This window comes from Falco peregrinus, chromosome 3, assembly GCF_023634155.1.
Source record: "Falco peregrinus isolate bFalPer1 chromosome 3, bFalPer1.pri, whole genome shotgun sequence".
NCBI classification, from domain to species: Eukaryota; Metazoa; Chordata; class Aves; order Falconiformes; family Falconidae; genus Falco; species Falco peregrinus.
In genome coordinates, this window is record NC_073723.1 from 42,266,450 (window position 1) to 42,289,662 (window position 23,213).

The 23,213-nt window shown below is 38.7% G+C and overlaps 1 protein-coding gene across 8 annotated transcripts in view; it reads left to right on the plus strand.

Moving 5' to 3' along the window:
- The window catches only part of NCOA2 (nuclear receptor coactivator 2), a 190,024-nt gene that overhangs the window by 77,799 nt on the left and 89,012 nt on the right, over positions 1-23,213 (plus strand). The window contains exon 4 of one of the 8 annotated variants that reach the window (XM_055800869.1): positions 19,914-20,011. The exons of the other annotated variants lie outside the window; for them this stretch is intronic. The gene's annotated coding sequence lies outside the window, so the exon portion shown is untranslated. The remainder of the gene's footprint in view (positions 1-19,913; positions 20,012-23,213) is intronic. 8 annotated transcript variants of the gene reach the window in all.

The window sequence follows — 23,213 nt, forward strand, 5'->3', positions numbered from 1 at the left end:
AAACTTTCTAAAATCACTTTTTCCATTGTAGAAGAATGAGAAGAGATGCACAAACAGGCAAAATAACAAACAGCTTTACAGCGTTGCCATGCTACTGGATCACCTTGGGGTTTGAGTCAGGTTTCCTGAGTTCTCAGGTTCATTCCTTCAGTCTTGTTGTCTTGTGCAGTTGTTTGAGCTCTGCTCTTTATCAAAGTTTTCTGCCAAGGTGAAAAATTGGCATTCAGACAGGTAGATACCTTTGAGTACCTTCAGCCTTCCTGTTTGTGTTCGTAAGACTAATTTCTGTTGCCTTATTTTCTTTGCTGCTTCTTTTATATCAGGCTTTTTCCATTGTTCTTTGCCCATTTTGCTGCTGATAAGCTGAGCAGGGTGAGTTTCCTCTAAATGTCATCCATTTTGCTTTTCCCTGGATGAAAGACTATTCACTTTTCCCTGGCCTGAGTCATAGGTGATACCAGTCCTGTCAGCAGATCTCTGAATGCTGTATGTATATGTGCACACGTTTGACTTATTTTTTATATTCAGGTATATAATATATAAATGAACATCTATGTTGTTTATATTTTTTATATAGCATCTAACAGCTCATGAATGTCTTGTATATGATTGTTAGTATTAATCACTTTATAATTAATTATTTTATGTTTATATATAAAATAACATCTGCCAACGTGTTTCCTAGTTGGATAAATCTGTTTCATTGCTTTAAAATGTTGATTTCTATTTTACTTTTTTGTTTAGGAGAAATACAGCATTACCAGTAGTTGCTTTCGTTTTCTAAAGATCAGGCTTTGACTGAGACTGATCAGTTTATGGAAGTATTATATGACTTGATGGACAGCATTCTAAAGAGATGTGCCTCATTAAAGAGTGCGTAACATCTTCGGCTCCATTCCTGTGTATTTTTATTCTGGTGGGACTCCTATCTAGCAATATTCTCATTTAGAAGATTTCTCTAAGGTTCCGGTTATTATCTTTAATAATTAAAAGGTGGTCTCAGGGCTTCTCCCAGCTTTTGTTTGTTCTTTCAGATCTGGTTTCCATTTCAGATAGTCAGGCACTGGAACAGGCTGCCCAGGGAAGCGGTTGTGTCACCACCCCTGGAGGTATTTAAAAGACAGGTAGATGTGGCACTTAGGGGACATGGTTTAGTGGTGGACTTGGCAGTGCTGGGTTAGTGGTTGGACTCGATGATCTTAAAGGTCTTTTCCAACCTGAACTCTGTGAATCTAGAGTTCTTACATTTTCCTACAGCAAGAAAAATTACACAGTTCAGTAAAGTTGTGACACTTTTAAATTTTGTTTGTTTCTGCAGAATTCTAAATGAATCTTCTGTCACTGTTATTAATAAGGGACACAAAAATGAGAAAAAAATCATTTTATGGGCATGTAGAGAATTGTTCAAGTATTAGGTGGGCACATAGATCAAAGTTCTACCTTGTTGGGAAGTTTGTTAGCCTTTTAGGTATGAATGAGGGCTCATTGAGAATGGCACAACTTTCTTCTAACTGTATTTGCAGAACAGAGCCATGGAGGTCTCTCCAAGCACAGATGCCAGTTTAGAAGTTCATGGTTTTTTTGTTCTGCATTTGACAGTAAATGTATGTCCAGACATGGTCAGGTCTGAAATGCGTAGGTTATTGGTAACATCACATAAATGCAATAAACTTTGCTGGTGGATACCAAAGTATCAGGCTTGCTTTAAGAGCTGCTAAGTAAAATCCTATGGTCTTTGTTGTACAAGAGGTGAGGCTATGACTATGGACTGTTTTGGCCTTAGAAATCTGTATTTTGATTTCTTTATGTGGAGTAATTTTTACTCTGTCATTTAGTAAATTATTTGATTTCATAAGTATTTGAATTTTGTATGTGAACAGATTTTATGACCTGCTTAGAAATGGCTTAATGCTGTCACATTCTCTGGTATATGTTACTTAAGTGATCTGAGCGGCATGGGCTTGCTTTTGTTCTCTGTTACATTTACGAAGGGTTTAGCATCTAAAAGTCAAACGTGAAATGGAGCAATGCAAGTATTTGTGTGAGAGCTTACTTGTGTTTATAACCTTGGAGACAGGACACGCTTGCCTAAATGCAGCTGTTTAGTCCGGTCCATCTAAATTAGCTTTTTGTGAAATTATGAGGTCAAATATTCTCCTTTATTTTTAGCCTCATTTCCTATAGAAACAAGGTTCATGAGGTCACGCTGTGCATTTGTGTACATGCACACGCATCGCTTCATCTCCCCTCAGTAGCTTTTGAACCTGTTCATGATTTTGAGCACATTTTTTGGCACGGTGGAGGCCTCAAAATTCACATCCCACAAGTTTTGTGAAAATAAGTAGCTGAATATAGGTGGGATCACCTAAAGGTGCCCTGACAGAGGGAAAGGTTACAGAGTGAAATAATCATCTTAGTTGCTGTGAATCCTAGTGATGGGAAAAGATAGACTTTAAACAGTGTCCCAACTGTGGGAAAAGCTTCATTCAAAGTTTTCACCTTTCTAGACACCAAAGTCAACCAATCAGGAGGTGTAAATTTGTGGGAGATGATGCTTAATTAATTCTGTTGTTCTTGGGACTGCTCATTCCTTAGATGATGATGATAATAATAGCAGCAGCAGCAGCAAAAATGTTTCCGTGCGATATATTTTTGCATGTTTAATTTTTAAAGTAAATATGCAGGGATATTCTTTTTACAATCTTAATTTTCAGAGACAGTTTTTGTTTTCACTGTGAACATTAATTTAAATGTTTGCATAGCATCTTCTCTACCTGTTAGGTCAAACTTAGCAGTTGCTTCCCCCTACTTTTAAAACAACGGGTACCATGAATGCTTTCCAGCCCTGTTTTGCACGTGGTTCTGGATTGCAGCTAGCCAGAAATGCTGGAACATTTTGTGGGGAGAATTCATGTCACTATGGTTGTACTCCAAGGGAGTTAACTGGGAAGAACAAGGTTGGTACAGCATGCGTATTCAATATGGAAATAATAATAATTATTAAGCTAGCCAACAAGAAGTGTATTCTTAATAAAATGTGTGGGTTTTTTCAGTGTAATTATCTGACTGTATAATACAAAAATTGCTTTGAGAGTGGGTCAAAGATTACACATAGCAGAGGCTTGTGTGATTGGTTATGAACAAGTGAAATAGGGTAAACTTTTGACCCGGCAGCAGCAAATGGAACTGTGTAAAGCACCTACAGATGGCAGGATTTAACATATAGTCGGTCTCTCGCCCTTTCACAGCAATTACGATCATATTACACCAGGCGCAGAGGGGAAGGCACTTCGTAACTGTAATACAGTGCGTCTTTGAAAGTTTTGAATATGCAGTTGCGTGTTTTGTTTTTGCAGGACCATCAATTAGGTTAGCAAGAAGAATTCCACTTTTGTTGCTCGTGTGTGACTCGACGAGTTCCTGACCAGCGTGCCAAGTCCATTTTGAACAAAAAAATCATTTGAACGGTCTGAATAATTCTGATAATTCAGACTGCGGTGGATTTATTGCTAGGCTTGACCGACTCAGTGAAAGTTTTATGCTGTTCTGCTGCTGATGTGGGGTTGAAGGGATGAGGAGAATGTGGCTTCAGAAAGAGGTCTGAGAAACAACGCTCCCAACCAGCTCCTTACATTCTAGTGTAGATGCATACATCTTCCTGGTTGAGTTTTAAGTTTGCAAAATTTAAACAGCAAAAAGACCAATTGATAAACTGTTTTTTGACAGTATTGTGGCATTTAGACAAATCAGTGGCTTTCATTTTGTTTGTACTTACGAAATACTTGACAAAGTAGAAGTGAAAGAGTAGTGTGAATTAGAAATGAATGATTTCTAATGATGTGAACTTTGTCAGTTAACAAAATCAAAAGCCCAGTTGCACTTTTGGCACAGAGTGATAGTTCTGAAGTCATCCGAGCATATTTCATGTAATTCACTGCCTGTCAGGTGTTTGTGTGTCTGTGTGTGCACGTGTGGACTTCTCCCATGTTTGGTTTTATTTATCACGCTTTGACGTACTGGCATTTGGGAAAGACGTCTGAATTACAGAAGGCATGCTTCCTTCTAGTTGTGATCCAGCCACTATCTCCCTTTCCGTCTCTTCGCTTGCCTTCTGGCCTGTAATCTGATGCGTGTGCCAGATGTGGGGAGGTGGAACAGAAGCAATCCAAGCTTTTAGACCATTTCGTGGAGGGGGTTATTTTATTATATCTGTGGTTCACAAAAATTTTCCTTTGGTTTTCCAGAATGACTTCTACGAAGAGTAGAAATTGCAAGCATATGTTAATAAGCTAAATAAAATACTGAAAAATGCTGTTTGGAGGAAGGGAGAATTTTCAAATACTGATAAAATAAAGGGTGGGTGGTTGGCTTTTTTTCTTTTTAAATCATGCTGAAGCTTGTACTGTACATAGACTGCTGGGTTTAATTCCATTTCTTTTTGGAGACAAATTGTCTTCATTTTAGCCGTGTCTGTACCTGCAGCAAAGAGCTGCTGATGAAAGCTTTAAGGTGCTTAAACGGCTCAGTGACTGCTACCACATAAGTTTGATCTGGTCACACAAGATTTTGGAACTTTACTGGTTGTTAAATTATAGTGAAATGAAAGCTGTTCTTCTCAAATGCTAAACAACATACACTGTGATAGACTAAGTCCTTCTACAGTTTTCTGACCCCTCACACGCAGACACACACACCAAAAAGCAAGCAAACAAACAAACCCACCATGAGAACAAACTAAGTAATTTAAAAATACCGCTTCTGCATTCATCTCTTTTACTGATGAGCAGGCTTCATATTCCAGGTCTGAGCTGCACTTGAAATTTGCCTGGACCTGTTGAAGCCCCAGCTCTTCAGAGGAGGCTCATGAGCCCTGCGCTCCCTGCCAGGGCTGAGCTGTGGGGGTTACAGCTGGCCTCTGCCAGAGGCGGTGGGTTGGCAGAGTTACCCAACAGACCTCCTTAAAATGTCATTGAGTAATCTTAATCTAAAGGTAGTAGCAGAATTCTTCAAGGTGAGGTGGTTGTCTGTTGTGTTAATGACCTGTATGAATTAGGGCTGTTTGCATGACAGCTATTCCGCCTGAAAATAGGGGCAGTTACTCCCTTTGTTCTGCCTCCTAAGTACCAACTTCATAGAGGTATTCTGGATTTGTGGTACTTGGGAGATGCGAAAACAGAAACCAGCTCTGTAGAGAAAAAATATTCTGAATATATGGAGTAGAAAGGAAAATGAATTAAAGAGATGAGTTTCATACATGAGAAAGTGATTTTACCTGGTTATGTGCTTTTTGAAATACAAAAAAATATAAAAATGTTTTTGCTGAATGTTATTATTGAAACATTCTTGAAATATCATGGGATTATTCCCATAATTTCACTGATTAAAATAGAAATCTAAATGAAGGACCTGTACTTTTCACAGCTATTTTGTAAATAATACTAACTAGTATTGTATTCCAGTAACTGAAAGATCTTCAACAATTACAGCTACTTAATAAATACCCTGTGTGCTTCTTTAAAACAAACACATCAACCAAACTGAGGGATATAGTAAACCTTTAGCCAGTGACACATGCTTCATAGTGCTTGCATATTCTTCTGATTCTGATCATTATTTCTTGCCACAGTTTAACAGAAATGCTCATGTTTCCTAATCGTTACTGGAAATAAAGTAGTTAAAATGACTCTTCCTAGTGTCACTCAAAGCTAAGTATGAAGGTTTCCATTATGAGTTGCACAAAACATCCTTATCTATCCTTTGGTAAGTAGGTGAAATGCCTGTGTGCAATATGTGTAAGCTTCGTTTCCTTTCAGTTTTATCTAAATACCTAATTTAGCGTTCCTTTGTATGTGCTCTGAAAGAATAACTTACAAAAGCTATCATTTCTTACACTACATCTTGCATACAGATACAAGTAAAGTGTGGCGAGCTTTTTCTGCTCCCAGAAGGCAGCTTTCCAAAACTGGTGGAGTTTTTCCTTTTGTCCTGTATGGAAGCATTTTTCACCTGTGTCAGTATTTACTCGTGCCAGTGCTTCCCTGGTCTGTCTCGGGATTGAAATAAGCGTGGCAAGAGGGCACCATCACTTCTGTGCCAGTAATATGTAGGTTACTGCAAGTGAATTACTGTCACAGGAATATTCTGGATATGGAGAAGATTTTAACTTGTCATTAAACCATTGTGTAATCATTACAAATAAATTAATGCATAGATTACATTAGTATGTAGTATAACACGTAGTTATTTGCATGCTGCTCACCAAGCTACGCGCTGTCTGACTGGAGGATAAAAGTAGTAATTTTCCCAACAGATCTAGCAAAGAGAGCTGTTTTGCCTGATAAATTTAGGTTGCTAGTGGAAGAGCAGACAAGGTGCAGGTTCAGACCGTGTTTTTAATACATGAAGCATCAAAATAAAGGTGAAACATTTATTATAAGAAAGAGTTGAATTTGGCTCTCTCCATTTGTAAATGAGTTAGGAACTCTAAAGATCCCCATCCCCGAGGTGTGTGATCTTCTGAGAGAGATACTCTCTTTAGACAACTCCCCACCTAAGCTGTGGAGATCGCTAGCTTTGCACAACATAATGTGGCATAACAAACACCTTAACCCCACCACCACCCCCCATCCTGAAAAAAAAAAAAACAAACCAAAAACCGAAAACCAAACCACCAAAACCCCAAAAAAACCAAAAACCAAGACACATTTGTTTTCCATGCATGTGGGAATTTAGGTTGCTGCCTGCCTTTAGCAGAAGAGAGGGAGGCAGGGATGTGATTTTGGGGGGCTCCCTGGCCCCGTTGGCTCAGGGGATGGTTTTGACCTCCTGACAGTCAATCCCAGGCACAGCAGGAGCATGGGTCCGGTGCAGCTTAGTGAAAGCTGATTGACACTGAGCACCAACCCTCCCCATAAGCTTATAATAATTTGTGCTTAAGCACAGGTGGTGAAAGTAGTAGTGCAAAAAGAAATAAGACACTTAAATATGGGGAAGGTATGGGGCAAGTTGTGGTGAAGCACGTGCTGTGTGGGGTAATGATGATTGTCCATCCCCTTTCACGTGGGGGCTTGTGTTCATCCCAGTCCTCCATGCTGATATTCCTGTTCACACATCAACATAGGGGAATCAGAAACTGAACTCCACCAAGAAGCATTACTTTTCTCTTCATTACATTGAACTATTTTTGCAGTTGGGCATAAATATCAAGACTTTTTGACAGCTTCTTGTAAGTCCTGCACAGGAATTTTCTTATGACGTATGCACATTTTGTTTTACTATCTGAAGGACTCCATTTGTGCAGAGTAATATATTTCGTTTGGTCTTCGGAATGATTTGATATTTTGAAAATTTAAAAAATTCTCTTATTTAACTAGATTGCTTTGCTGTGGGTGACTTGATGGGAAAATAGCACATGCCTCCCTGCCTACTTTGCGTGTTACCTAAATGGAGTAAATTCAGCTTGGAGAGGCTTGGGAAGAAGAGAAGGATTTAAAATTATTCCCTTTTAATTAATCCCAGGAAAATTCTGGGAAATCTGTTACTACTTAGTGCATGCTGTATGTCTTTTAACTCCATTTCATTCTGATCACATAGACAAAAATCAGGGGGTTGGGGTTTTTCACACTGATACTTTGGTTAGTACATGCAGAATAAGGTGCGTGTGTAGGTTGTGTTTGTTTTTTTCTTTTTAAAAGCTTGTTTTCTGTTAAGGAAACATTCCAATGATGGTGTTAGTTAAATCTAGCTTTGAAGTGCTGACCTTTTATGAAATAATGTTTTACTACCAATTGCTATAAGCCAGTGGTGATAATTTCCTCCCCCCTGTAAAATATAAATCTTTGGTTTGTTTAAACATCATGTTATTTGAACAGAGTAAGCTCCCTCTGTGGCAGATTATAGTACATTTGTTCTTTGGGGAAAAAGAAAAAGAAACAAACACAAGCAAAACAAAGAAACAACCCAAGGCTTATTTCTTTGTTTTCTTTCTTGGCTAACACATAAGGACCTTGGGTCCTACTACTGCTGTACTTCAGAGGGCAGCTGAACAGATAATTTATGCATGTTATATGCTTCTAAGTCCTCAGCAGTCTAAGACAACACAAGGATTCCATCCTAAAAAGTAAAGAACGTTCTGATCTTACTCCAAGAAAGCATTTGCACATAATCTTTACAGTCAAAGACATTTGGACTTAACGTTAGGTAAGACAGTTCAGAGAGTTCGCAAGATTAAGTATTTAATTGAAAGCATTATTGCTGTGGTGTTAACTAACAAATAAACTATCTTCCCACCATGGTACGTTCTCATAAATATTCTTATATTAATGTATCAGTTTGGGGTTGCAATTAAACGGTTTTCTATCCAAAGCTTTTTGCACATTTGTTTTTTATTTGAAGTACTTTTCAGAAGTTAAAGTGTGGTATTAACACAAGGGAAAACACCACTCTAGCTCATGAAAATATAAGAGAGTATCTTAGATTTCCTAGAATTTTTCCTGTGGCTCATTCTGTTTTACATAACTTAAGTCCTAGTAGTATATGTTCTTCTGGTAAAGTTGCCGTAAGTAGAATCAATCTTTCTAAAATTAATTATTTTCTGGTTGGACTATTCACGAGGTGTCTTAAAATCAATATAAAAAAATAATCTGCTGAAGTACCTCTCTGTGTAATTCATATCGTAGTATACTACTGCTTTCTTCAGGTTCAGTCTGCTGATAGTCTCCAAGAAATTCTGAGTGTGGAAGAAGACAGCTTTTTTGATCCCTGTTCAGCAGATCCTGACAGCTCTGCCCGTGGAGCTAGTGCCCTTTCCAGGGTGTTTGCACAAAATTATTCTGGAGCATTTCTGTACTGTCCTAGTAGAGTTAGCAATTTTTTTTCCTTTTCCTGCATGAATATGTTTAGACTTCTGTATTTGTAAAAGAGCTAACATTCATTGTGCTTTCTCATGGGTATCGCTGGTGTTCAAGGCGGTATTTGACTGTTTCCATAGTGTCACTGTAACTTGCAACCTGAGTTAAAAAGGCAGCATGCCTGGTATTACACTCTTAAATACACCTGGTTTACTGACTGACCTTGAATAGGTCATTCTATGTCTCTGTTCATCCTGAGATCTATAAACTGTAGATAATAAAACATATCTCCACCTTTGCAAAAGCTCTTTGAAATCCATGAGTAAAAGGTATCCCATAAGGTCAAAATATGAATTATTTATTGCTACATGACATGCACAGCATGCAGACTGTAGGGCTGTAGAAATCCTGTCTGTTCCTTATTCCTCTGAGAACAGAAGTCATACCTTCAGAGCTCTACTTAGAGAAGAAGTATTCGTTGCATGAAACCTCATGCAGTCTTCATGTGTATGAGTATGTGATAATATTGAAACTTTGGTACCTCCAGTGAATTGGTTTCAAGTGTTAATACCCATCTTCCCCTGACAAGCGCAAATGCAGTTTTCAAAATAATAAACTTTTTAAAAATAAAGAGTTAATATGAGAAGATTAGAAAGAATAGTCAGAGTTGGGGGAAGACTGGCTTTTGAAATAAAGGTATTAGAATTTCATGGCATCGCAATTGTAGTAGGGTTACTACAGAGTAGCAGGTCACTTTAACTTCCAGGTAATTGCTAATACTCATAGCCATTATCCATTTCCTACTATTTGACATGCCAGCAGTATGCTTTGAAAGAAACTGATTTTTCTTTTAGTGTGTTCCCTAGGGTTTGATTCTATACATCTAAGTATAGAAGGAGGAAAAAAGTCACGTTCTCTGCTTACTATTTATATTGTTTATTTTATTAATTTAGGTATGTGTTATTCAAGATAAGCTATCTATACATATATATAGGTAGCTAAAGATATGAAACATACAAAAAGCAAGAACAGGCATGTTGCAAGCCAGTTAGGGCTTTACACTTCAATGTGAACATCTTCAACTGTACTTGGAAATCAGTAGGCAGCTAGCACGGGTTCTGAAGAATTGGTATACCAGTTTCTGCTGAGATCTGCTACTTTAATAATTGGGTTTCTCTATATCAGTTTTGGCCTCTAAAAGAGTTTAAGGAATGGTCTTCAGCAGAGCACACTTAAATTATCGAACACTGCGGTGCATGACATTATTATAAAGTTAAAGTGCTTGGCCTTTAATCCAAGTCCAAACATTAGGTCAGAACTGTATCCAGCTAAATCCAAAATAGTTTTTAACTATTGGGGATAGGCCCAGACTTTCTAGTACTGACAATAGAGGGGTTCTTGCTCAGATTTTAAAACTCCCCTGGGGATGCCAGACTCCTGGATAACTTTAATTCTGTACTGCACTATTGGAGGAAGTGCAGTTTTACAGCTGAAGTCACATCCAGTTGGGAAGACTGGGGAGATGTTACGAGAAAAATTGTGATGGAGGAGGGAAGCAGTCCTATGCCCAAGTAAGATTTTTGAGAAAATTGTTTGAAGAAAAATTACTTCTACATGTCTTAATGTAGCTGGTTTAGAAGACTGTACTTTTAGGCCGTGGTAAATTGTTTGGTTAAAAGGAGCCATCTGCTTGGAAATATTTCCCTTCATGTTGCCTTCCCCCTTGGTTCTTTTCCATTATGCTTTAGGCATCATTTTGCTTGTTCTTTGTATTTATTTGATACTTTCATCTAGCCCTCTTCACAGCTGTAGACTCTGAGGACTTTGCTAGTCTGATTTTTCTTATCTGCCCACTGCTCTGACTGTGAGTGTGGCTGAGGTACTGCAGGCTATATATTAATAAAGGTAATTCATCTGTATAAATTTACATGTAGCATAGATACTAAGGGAGTGTAATGTATTAAAGATTGCAGGGATCCTGTGCCATGGAAGCTTCCGAAGTACCTAAAACCTAAACAAGTACTTTATCACTGTCTTTTCTTTCTCCTTATCCTTCTCAGTATTCTCCACTGCAAATAAAAATGTTAGTGTCAGGGGTGTACCCGTCTCAGTACTCCCTTTGCTGTGTATTCCCCTTGTATTATGAAATACATAAACTCATAAAATAATATTGCTACCACTGAAGTTTTTTTTAAAACCCTGCTTTAGTAGAGAACACCATTGCAGCCAGGAGCTGTAATCCCATGATGCCTGGTTTTCTAAAATCAAGGCATTTTAATTGACCCTGGTACTTAATTCCCAGCACATCACTCATTATTTCCACTGGGGGCTCTCTGCTGTTGCTCCTCTCAAAAACTGTTCTCACGTATACCCTTCCTCACTGCCAACTAGTATATGCCTATATATAGTATGTACAGCTAGCATATTCAGAATTGTGTTAAATCCAGAGTCTTCAGACAGTGTATAATGTAATAAATTGCATCTGTCTTTGCTAATAGGGACATAGATTTACCATTCTTTATTGACTTATTTCCATGTTTTTTAAATCTTCTTTTACTTTAGAGATCTTAGCCTACTGATCTGGAAGGGCGTACGTTTCTGGATGGTTATCACTGTATGTTGTATCCACTCCCGTGTAAGATTAAAAAAATGAAAAAGTTTGGTTTTTTTCAGAGGCCTTTCAAGGAAAAAAATAAATCTGTCAGCTGTCTCCTAATACCTTAACTTTCTTGGAACAGTAACATTAGCAAGCACATGCAGTGTCAAAAATGCTTATCAAGAGAATCACACCAGTTTGAGAGCACATTTTCCTTTAATATTAATTAATGGCCCCAGTTCACTTAAATTATATTGCATCCACCCGTGTTAGGCTGTTGTCTGGGAGAACAAATGACTCCCTGAGCCTTGGCTCTGCTGAGCTAAGTTAGAAGCAATTTCCAAAATCAGAGTGGCTATCAGAGTGTTTGTGTAGATGTTCCAAAAAACAGCATCCTGAACGCACAACTCTCATCACACACTATAAAGAGAAAATCAACCTTCCAATGTCCAGGACTCTACGTGGTCAAAATTAGCACCGCAATGTCATCTTTAAATCAGTTGATACAAACGTATGATGTAGAACACGGTCTTTAGACATTGCTCAGCAAGTAAGGCTGGCTGTATTGCCCTCGGACAGTGCAGTGGCTGTGCACTGGGTGTTGAAGGCTGCCCTGTGGGGCATCCTGCTTCTTAGGCAAACGTATAGTTTGGAAGCACAGAGCACATCAGTTCTCTCACAGTTGCTTTGGTTGTCTGTTGACTTGTGGTTGAATTTCTGTCTTTTGGAAGTCATATATGACTTTACGTCCAGATTATTTCACAGATCATCCCTGTCTTTTGCTGTACTGCTGTTAAAACTGCCAGCAAAATGTTCTCTGCGAGGCCTTTTGTCTTCATGTGTTGCATGCCCTGCCTGTTGTCTCTGTAGTTTTGGGGAAGAAATCGCACAGGAGAAAGGACAGTTAATAAGAAAGGACTTAGGTGATCTCTTCTGAGAAGGATACCCTCTTCACTCAGGGTAAAGGGCTTATGCAATGTTATTTATTATTATGTTATTAACTTGAAGCTTAGGAAATGTGGGTTCCTTAGAACCTGGGGACAGGCAATCTGTAAAAATCTAAATAACTCGTAAATCTCATATTAAGGATGATTTGCTAAGGGTTTTAAGAAATAGTCCTGTGAACTGTGAGGTACTGCAGTTTCAAGATGAGAGAGTCATGACAACCACGTGTTTGAAAGATAAAAAAACAGAGTATCTTTGCCAAAAGCAAAGCAGTGAAATAGCCATGTATTCTCCCAAACTTGACTTTTCTCCCCATTAACTGACCTTGTATCATCTTGTGCTTCAGTACAACATGCTTAAGTGCAGTCTCTAAGAAAACGGACTGTGCCATCCATATTGTTGATATTTTTGTTAAGAGTAAGGTAATGCTTTTTAGATTGCTTTTGTGGAAAATTTAAAATGTGTAAACATGGTACGAACCACTAATTTTACACTGTCTGCCCTGCTATTTGCAGTTGGTAGCAGTTGCAACGTGTCTGCCATCGATTTTCAAAGTTTACATCTGACTGACTTCATACTGGTGTACAATATAACCTTAGTATGTGTGTGTAGGAGTTCTCAGGATGGGACAGGTTTTGCTGTATGTTCTAAATATTTCAGGTTAAAATGATTGAGCTGTATGCAGTTTCTGAGCCTTTCTCTTCAGTCTTACATACGCACCTACTTTGCAGTTCATTTTAGGGAAAACCCAGAACAAACTGAAGTTGAGATATAGATTTCTGTTTTGGAATTCAGTGTGTTGAACTTTTCTTTCAAGAGTTAGCAGTAGACCCAAGTTCAGACATGTTTCCTCTCTTATCATAGACTTAAATATTCAACACTAACCACATTGGGGTTATTTGAGATTGTGTAGCATTTCTGCTCAGAATTAGGTTTCTGTTAGAGTGTTATGTCTTGTTTCTCCTGCAAATAATTACCTGCATACCTACATTATGCTGTTTCTTTATTTAGGTGAAATGAGTATTGTCTTCCATGTTTTAGAGCTGCCATTTGTTATTACTGGCACTAGTAGCAAACCTGCACTTTTGTTGGACGAGAAGTGAACAAGTCTGGTTTCTGTTGAACACATAACTGTCATTGTTTTAAATATTTCTCAATACCCTACATTCAGTGATTGCTTTTGTATTAGCACAAGGTAGTTTTTTTAATCTTTTACTCTTACCAAGTAAAATTTGAAGTTCTTGAATTTTCACACTACTTCAGTTAAATCTCACTTTTGTTGCATCAACCTCATTATAAAAAGGAGCACAGACCAGTTGTCCTAAAGTTGATAATTATTTCATACCAGAGTATTTAATTATTTTATTGTAAATCAAATTAATTCCATCTGTTGGTACTTTTCCTTTCACTTTTATTTTACTTGGTAGGCTGCAGTCTCTGGCTCTTGGTTTTCTCATCAAATAGTGTTATCTCTGACAGCCCTTGTAGTTTTCAGGAGCATTTGTGCTTGGGCTCAGTGAAATGGGTTTTTTGATGATTCTGTCTGATACTGGTAGAAATTATCACCAGAACACTTTAAAACTCTTAATAGAGAAGCTAACTTTCTTTAGTTTCTCTTCTGTACCTTGTATCATCCACTGATATTCAGGATGTTTAATAATACGGAAATTTGAGGCATGACCCTGCTTTACTGCGCACTTAATTCCTAGTGGTTTAGTCAGTCCTCTGTATTTACTGCTGCTTACCGAAGTTCAGCATTCACGCTGACTTTGTGCTATTTGAAGTCCTTGTATGATTTGGCTAGAGCAGATGATGAAGCATTAAATTAGCTGCTTAATTTATTCTCAAATTTGTGAAAAGCAACTGTCCTTACGTTCCAGTTTCTCCCATGGGAAGCTAGTTGTGATTGGTAGCATCTCCCTTCTTCAGTGAGATTTCTTGGAGGAATGTGAAAGCCCAGAAGTTCAGTGTCTGCAAGATATAGTCTCTGCCTGTTTCCTCCTTGCTGCTCACAGGAGTTGGCTTTTCAAATGTGCCTCAATGTCTGCAAGCCGCTAGCAGTTAGAAGACTGCTACTGAACATAGATGAGACATAAGAAGAGGTCTAGGTGCAAAGACCTGCGTATTCGTCACCAGGTATGGTAATTTGCTGTATTCTGAACTAAAGGTAGAGGTCCCACTTGCATTAAACACAACAGCAACTTTCTGTTTCAAGGAAAACCACATGCAATGTATCAAATCTTGCTGAGTTCACACAGCGTTGCTGTTATGGCCAGATGGAGTGTTACACTGTGCTGCCTTGCCTGGTTATCAGAGACCATGAAATTTCACCAAATGATTTCTTCCTTAATCCTCTACCCTGGTTGAGTCATATGATGTCATTTAGGAAATATATTTGTTTCTAGCTGAGACTACATGAAAGAAAACCTGCCTTATCCTTGGATGAATTAGTATGATTTTATTCCACTACTAATAATAAACATTTTCTAGTCTGACTTTTGTCTGATTTAAATCTCAGCCATTGAATCTTGCCAGCTGTTGGTCTGCAAATTTTGGGAACCTTTTATTATCAGAAGTCTTTTCCCATGTAAGTACTTCTGTTCTGGGATGAGGTGAAATAAAAGAGTTTGAGCTGATTTTTTAGAAAATACATTCACTAAAAGGCACATTCTGTAGAGCTAAAAGTCATTTCTTTTTAAAGAAAAAACCCTGGACTCTTCATAATTTAGCTACATTCTGTAAAAAATGGATGGTAGCACTAGATATTATTACATTTATGTAATGTATCCTGTTAATACAATATTTATTTCTGTGCTGTAGTATCTCCATTCTGGTTCTGGTTTTCTTTGCTTGCTCAGCTTCCTGTGCTGAGTTCCTCTCATGTGCCATCAGTGCAGTTGGAAGCAACCCTCTCTCTTGAACTTGTCTGTCTGTGGGCTGAGGACCATCTCCAACAGAGCTTCTTATTGTGTGTAACCTATAGAGAGCACCAGCCAGCACCCTGAGGTGGCGACTCTGGGGAATCTGACCTGACCCTTTTTTTAGTCCGTAAGAGGAGAAAGAGCTGACCATTTCCAGAATGCACCAAAAGAACCCCTCTTTCTTCTCTCTTGCCTTCTTAATTAAAGGCAATGGAGTAAAGCAGTAGAGATTTAAAACAAAACAAAACAAAAAAAGAGCACAGTTACTAGCGGACATGCCCATACAGAACTTACTTGCTATATATAGCACATACTGCAGTATTGGATTCTCCAGTTAGATAATGCAGAAACTTGCACACAGAGTAGTCTGAGTGGGTCGCTGGGTACATACTTACGAAGTTACGAGAGCCATGATAAACTGTGTTCAAGAAGCACGGACATTTTCATACTACAAAGAGAAGTCAACGGTAATACCTGAGAGGTTGAGAGAGCAGGGAATGTCTTTTCATTGCCTTCACAGGGTCAGAAGTTGCAAGGTGCTTAGCGCTGTTGTTATGTATACTGATGTATACTGCTGATACGGAAACTGACTGTGAGAAATGCCAAGCGCTCCAACTTTCACTGGCAGTACGTTTGATATGATTCTTGTGTCCCTCAAGACAAGATGCAAAAGGCAGAAAACCTGTAGTTATGTATTTATTTTTCCTCATCTGGTACAAGGAAAAAGAAAAATTTACTTAGTTTTCAAGTAGTGGTGAATTAGGAGTTCCTGAACTGGTGAAATGTTGATACCGTTGACATACACATCAACAGGTTTCTAGTTTTGATGTGAAAACACTAATGTTTTGTTAGCGTTCAGATTTTAAAAATTCACCTAATACTGGAAAACTGTATGCTTCTTTCTGCTTTACTGAAATGTAACACATGAAAAAAATCATTGTACTGTCTTTGTTCCTGACCTGAGCAGTAATATCCTTGTTGTGTTTCTTGGCAGTAAGTCTTAGTAATTTCTGTTTGTCTGTCTTGGTGCCAGTGCAAGGCTTTGCCCTTCCAGTCCTCCTCGCAAGCGGTACTTAATGCTGCCTAGTCAGCTTTCCTAAGAGTCAGTGGCCTCTTGCCTTGAATTAAGCCCAGCAAGTCAGCTTTGTAATCTTTCAAACACTTGTTGAAGTGTCCCACTATTCTGCAGTGTAAACTAGGGCCGTCACTAGAGCTGGCAATTATGGTACCCCTTTGGGTACTCCCAACTGAGAGGATTGCAGGGATATTATGAAGGTGGAATTGGATCCTCCTGGATATGGTATAGAGGGTGAGAGAAAGGACTAAAAACTCATGTTTTGGGATTAAAAAGACTGAAAAGATGTTTTGGGATTGCTTTACCAGTCCTTGCCTCAGGTGTAGGTATGTTATGAAGAAGGGCAAACACCACCAGACTGCGTTGTAGTCTGTCCTCATCTTTGCCAAATTCGCTCTTTCTTAAGAGAAAATAAAGGAAGAAAAAGAAAACGCAAACTCAAGAGAACTGTAATACATGTACGCTGAAAGCAGTATTCTGTTTATCAGTTTTGATTATTTGATCACATTAAAACATAAACTGTAAACATTTTAGTGAAGTGTTTCCTTGTGTCTACTGCAAGGCCACCTGTGGCTAGGCAAACAAAATGAAGTATTAATGAAATATATGTCTTCGAGAAAATTTAGATAACCCTCTTTTGCTGTGCAAGATGTCTTATCCTAATATGAAAAAATCTGTAGTGCCAGTATTGGTTTTAAAGGTCACCTGCTCATCCCCAAATTATGTGTATGATTTCTGTGAAATTCTTATTTAAAAGGAAGAAACAATTCTGTAGTTTCCACTGGAAGCATGTATTCACTGCCTGATAAAACTGAAGAGCCTTTCCTCTCTTGCTGTGGCATGTTCTTATTTATGTTCAGACTGGTGTTTTCTAACAGAAATATTTTTTCACTCATTTCTTCTTTCCTTTCTGTCTAGAATCAGTCTGTGTACTGCAGTGGTATATTCCCTCTTCTCCATTCACTTTATATGTACTCTGTTCTTCACTAAGCAATCTTTTTAACAACATCTGTATACTTTTACTCCTTTCAGTCTTCACATTTTATTGCTACAACAACCCATTTCTGTTACCTCCTTTTTATTTATGCGTAATTCTTTCCGTAACACTGTGATTATTGTGTTTGTGCTCACCATATTGTGATGTCTTTGAATTTCCTATCTTATGATTCCTGTAAATATCAACAGTACAGTTCTCACTATGGTATCTGACTGGTATGCTCTTGTTTTTTATGTTTTCCTTAGATTTGTACTTCATAAGTGAAGTATTTTGTGTATGTGTTCTTGTGAAAGTTCGTTTTCCTTCTGGTGCTTGTCTATTAATACATTTTTTTGAATACCAGAGATTTTTTGTAATCTTCATAGTTTTTCCCACATTTGTATCATTTTCCAATTTAAACATTATGCATTATGCACCTTCCTTCAGCTAAGGGATTAATATGGCAAATGCAAGTGACAATTTGTTTTAATAAAAGAAAGTTAAGATCACAAAGCAGTTCTTGGTCTATAAGGCTTAAAGTTATATGTTGCTCCAAATAATGTTCATTTTGCTTACCCTGTGTAGTGTGGCGCTTTAAGATGGAAGGACATACTTAGAAAGAACTGGCAAAAAAAATTACTCCATTTAGTCTGTATGTTTATGTGTTTTTCTGCTGAATATACTGTATTATATAGCCTTCTTATGGAACCAGATTATTTCCTCCTGGACTGAGGATCTTTCTTGCAGATTCTCTCTAAAGCCTGGAAAAGGAAAGAGTAGAAAAGAGGATTCGTGCTGCTGCAGGAGGGGCCTCATTCCCGTTCCATTTCCAGCTCCTCAGCCACAGTAAGGTTGTGCCTCAGCTTTGATCTGCTAGCCTTGGAGCAGGGATCTCCCAGAGCCTTGGGAAGGGCCACTTTCCTGAGTAAGGCTGCCCCTAAGGAGAGGAGTAAACAGAAGGGGTGACAGGGTAGTGTCGGGAAAGATGGAGTGTACAGGATAGCCACTATTCACAATTTCCACTTTATTTTTCTGTAAGTACAGCCACTGTCTCTAACACTAACCTCTTCAATTTTGGGAGAAACTGTAAGTTTATGATCAGTGTTGTCTTTAAGGAGAATGATCCAGTGCAGTGGGAAAAGATGGAAGTAGAAGAAGAAAAGGAGATAATTCTGTATCCTGATTAGACTGGAAAAGAGTAGAAACAATGCTGCAAAAGTTGTTCTGTGGGCTTGAAAATCACTGTGAGATGCTTCATCCACAGCGTGGTGAAACAGTTTGCAAACACCAGCACTGGAATATCAGGTGAAAGTCTAGGCTGGTCCGTGCCCACCTGTGCTCTCAGAGGTGGACAGGTCCAGGGGGAATCAGCTGGATGCCTTTATGCCGTGTGCCACAGTAACAGGGAAACGGTGTGCCAGCGTAGAAGAGGAAAGGTTTGTTCTGCTTTCAGTCTGTGAAGTACTTCAGTGAAGGCAGGACAGAGCAGTGTGTTTGCACGTATACTTTGCCTTTTACAAGCAAGAAACACCTTCTGAACAGTGAGGTGCAAACCTGTCCAGGGCTTGGCACTCAGGAGGGATGGGAACTGAAGCTGAAGCTTAGCTAGGTTTCCCCACTGAGCACTGTATTTAAAAAATGGTTCAGATGTTTGTCAGGGTAAAAAAAAAAAAAAAAAAAAGGCACTCGGACTGGAGGTTGTAGTGCAAATCATTTGTTATTTGCGCGAGAGTTGGGTGCTGGGAGGAGTTCAACCATAGGATGTTGCTGAGAGAAGAATATTTATTGCAGTAGAATTAAAATTACAGGCAAAAAATTAAAGTACTCTAGGGGAAAAAGAGAATGCTAGCATGCCAGATATTCAGTATTAAGAATGTTTAATATTTAGTTTAGTCTCATGTGACATGTTTATGACCAGTGTGTGTACCCCAACGAAGGCAGTGCCTAAAATTGTATTCATAATTAGTTTTGGTGCAAGTAGAGGGAGCACATGTATTCCTCTTTTCCGCCGACAGTGCAGTTTGCTTTTCGATAGAGGAAGATGCAAAATGATTTCAAGTGTGCAGGGTTTGGGTTTCTCCCGGAGTTGTACCCTTAAAATCAGCAGAAGGGAGGGAGGGGAGTTACTCTGTCTATTATCATCAAGCTCTGCTAATGTAGCCTGGGCACCACGTGACTGCAGAAAAGGCTATTATCTCAATGAAAAGGAAACTGCTTTTTAGAGCAGCAACAGAACAGAAGCAGGAGGAATTTTCGAGTACTCCACCATGCTGGATTGTCAAAGGGGGATCTCTCTGATCAGCAGTTAGGGAAGGATTAGCGTGGCCAGTTTGTCAGCTGTCATTAGAAGCAGATGACAGAGATGATAAGCTGCTGTGTGCGCACGTCCTCACTCAGCATGTGCTTTGGTTTACATCAAGACATAACACTGGTTTGGGAGAATGGAGAGCTGATATTTTTAAGGCTGTAAATTTACTGGTATTTGTGTCTTTTATTATTATTATTTTTTCCTTCTCCCCCCCCCCCCCCCCCTCCTGTTTTTAATAAAAAGCCAGTGTGATGGATGAGGAATGTATCTACATCTTGATCTGAAGACGCAGGAAAACTAGTGAGATCTGCCTTCAACTGCAAAGGCTGGAAGACAACAAGGTGTGTTTCTGAAGTGCTGTGACTTCATTGTTAGGACTCTCTTTGCACGTATGTGTGCTCCCATGTATGCATTGTAGGTGTCTGGCTGTTACTGGGGGGTATGTGTGTGATTGGGGAGGGCAAGGGGAGTGTTGGTTTGGGGGAGTTGGGGGGAAGAGCTGGTTTTTCTCTGAGCATGAGACTGTAAAGATAATGTTTCTAAATAGTGAATACAAAGAAGTAATACAAATTTGATTCTCCAGTTTCTGTAGCTGTTCCCCCCCCCCCCCTTTTTTTTTAATGTCTACAGGTGTACTTGTGGCTGCCTGTGACCGTTTTATGGGTTTATGAGGCTAAATATATCTTAGTGCACAGGAAATATTTTTGTAAGCAAGTTTTCTGGCATCCAGAATAATACACAAACCTATCTATATTTTCCCACTGTCAAGATGAGGTGGAGCCTGAGAGTGTCTTTTTCATTGCAGTAATTACTATTCAATATTTGGTAATTTCTATGCACATGAAAAAGTCCAGAGTAAGTCAGACTGAGACATTTTTGTAATAAAGCTTTCTCTTTCTGACCAAGAGCTCAAGCAGACAAAACACACTGAAACATTTGTAGTTGTTATATAACTTTTTCTGTTCTCTAATCTTAACAGTTTTCTTTACAAGTATGTGATTCTGTAAACATAATGACATTCATTTAATCTGCAGACCTTGTATTTATCTCATGGTTATGCATGCTGATGTCATTAAATATCTTGGCAGTATTTACCTTTCTTTTAACCTTGGGAGGGCAACATTTAATATTGGAGATTAAATAATAATAACACCTGAAAAAGGTTATAGATAGTTACTTGCAGTAGGTGAAGATGGTATGCCGTCTCCCCTGCTCGGGAAGTTATGTCAGGCTTGTTGGCTTTATTTTCGTGTCATACACAGCATTAAGCCCAGCATTGCTCTTTATCTCACAGCAATAATACTAATCCCAGACAACAACAACAAGAAGAAGATAAAATGAAGTGTTTGGATTTGCATAGGAGTGCTGATCATCGCTTCTCTAGAATTTTGTCTCTGAAGTTAAGGGCAGGATTGCGAAGATGTATATACCCAGTCATTACTGCAGTGCACTGGCAGTTCGCTAAAAGTGTGTTTTCCCAGTTTCATATTGAAATAGTGGTGGTGACTATCATGCTTAGAATCCATTTAATAATTAACTAAATACATACAGGAAATGCCTTAGTTTATTTTATGTAGGACTTTGAAAAACTCATGCTACTTTGAGATAGGAGGGGGGAAGGAAAATATTATTGTTTTTCAAATTAATGTAGTATGTGTTTGAAGAGACTTTATTTCATACTGTGAGGGCAGAGCCAGAAACATAAACAAGTTAGTGCTATTTATTTGCTTGTTCTCTTTTGTCTTGGTTTGATTATTTTAATTGCAATATACCTACGTTTTGATAGAGAGGCCTGGGGCAGGCGGTGCCGTTCAGTAGAGGCTTGAGAGCCTGTCATGTTCGCCACACCAAATGTCGAAGCCACAAGAACAATGAAACTTCCTCTCTGCTTCTTGTGTTTTCTTCCTTTATTTCATTACAGAAGATCTAACAAGATAGTGGGGGCCAAGTAGTGCTTACTGAAATGCTGGCACCTACGTTTGGTAGAAAAATAGATTTTTGCTGCTGGTACAGTTATTTTGATTTGCCTAATGCCTTTTAGGATGTGTTAAGGGGAAAATTCAAACAAAATCAACTTTTTGTGTAGACTGTGTTCTTCAGGTGGCTCTGTGTTCTCGCAAAACTCAGGCTGGGGTGTTTTCTTTTCATAATGTCCTGGTTTCAGCTGGGATAGCGTTAAACCATGACCCATAAGCAGTTTCTTACAAAAGTATGTTACGTAGCATATATAAAACTTGAAGCGATAATCTTTGACTAGAGTAATTTTGTTTGCCTGCTCTTTAAAATTTTGTGTGCTACTGTAGTCAACAAGATTACTGGTAATGTTGAAAAAGTGTTGCTTTCTTTTTTCTTTAGTTTTTTTCTTTAGGTGTTTGGTTTGTTTGTTTTGGGGGGGGGGGGTGTTGGTTTGTTGGGGTTTTTTTGTAATCATCTCTATAAGGTAAATTTTCTGTGCAAGGAAGACATGACTGCATTGCAAAATATACCATGTTGTAAGGAAAAAACCCTTCTTGGAAAGTCTGAGCTAGAGGAGTACTCTGAAATATTTCATTTCACTCCAGAGTTCTCAGCATGATATTTAATAACATGTCATTACGAAGTCAACTGGCTGGTTAGATTTTGCAGTACCATTTTATTTATTTGCTTAGACTAGTGACAGGCAAAAAAATGAGGAAATGTGTGGCAACAACCTTGATACTCAGAATCTACTTAATTAATAAATTGAATAAATTTGTTAGTGCACCACTATAGAATAGACCCATAAGAGTGGTAAGAAAGCTGAGTTAAGGACTGAGGACTGGGGTCTGTGAGCCAAGCTGTCTGAGCTGAGTAAATGAGAAGACTGTAAGTTGATAATCACTGTACCTGTGAGGAAATCCTGATGGAATCATTTTACTGCCTACATTCCTCCTTAGCTTTTACTCACTTATGTTCAGGCCTAGAAGGATGCCTGAATTGGACTAAAAATTATCATTAGCAGGTAAAGCTTTAGCCTCTGAGGGCAAAGGGTAAGATTTGAAAACCTATGTCCTTCAGAAGTGGGCTGCTCTCGGTACCCAGGAGTCTGTGGCTGACCCTGCTGGTAGTTTCTCTGGTAGCTGGAGTTGTACAGCGAGGGATTGGGAAGGGCTGGCTGGGAGGTGAGGATACAGAGTGTAAGGAAGATCACGGGAATTTGATGAAGATCCTAAATGAAGAATCAAACCAAAGATTTATGAGAAAGGTGCTTAATTTGCAGTGTGTGTTGTGCCCAAATCTCCTCTTTGCTGTTCCCATTTCATTTTGTCTGGGGACGCTGTCCCCAAACAGACTTCATCGGGATACTGTAGTGCTCAAATTTTCCATTCCCGATAGCACAGGCTGTGATTGAGCAACCACCTAACACAAAATTCTCCTGAAGAAACTTCCCCTAGAACTGCCTGGTAATAAAATTATCTTTGTTACTTTTCCTCAAGTTTTTCCAGGTGTTCAATCCAACTGGTTTTAAATGTCTGTATTTTTTATTTTGGGACAGTGTATTGCAGGCTTCTGGTCAACTCCTAT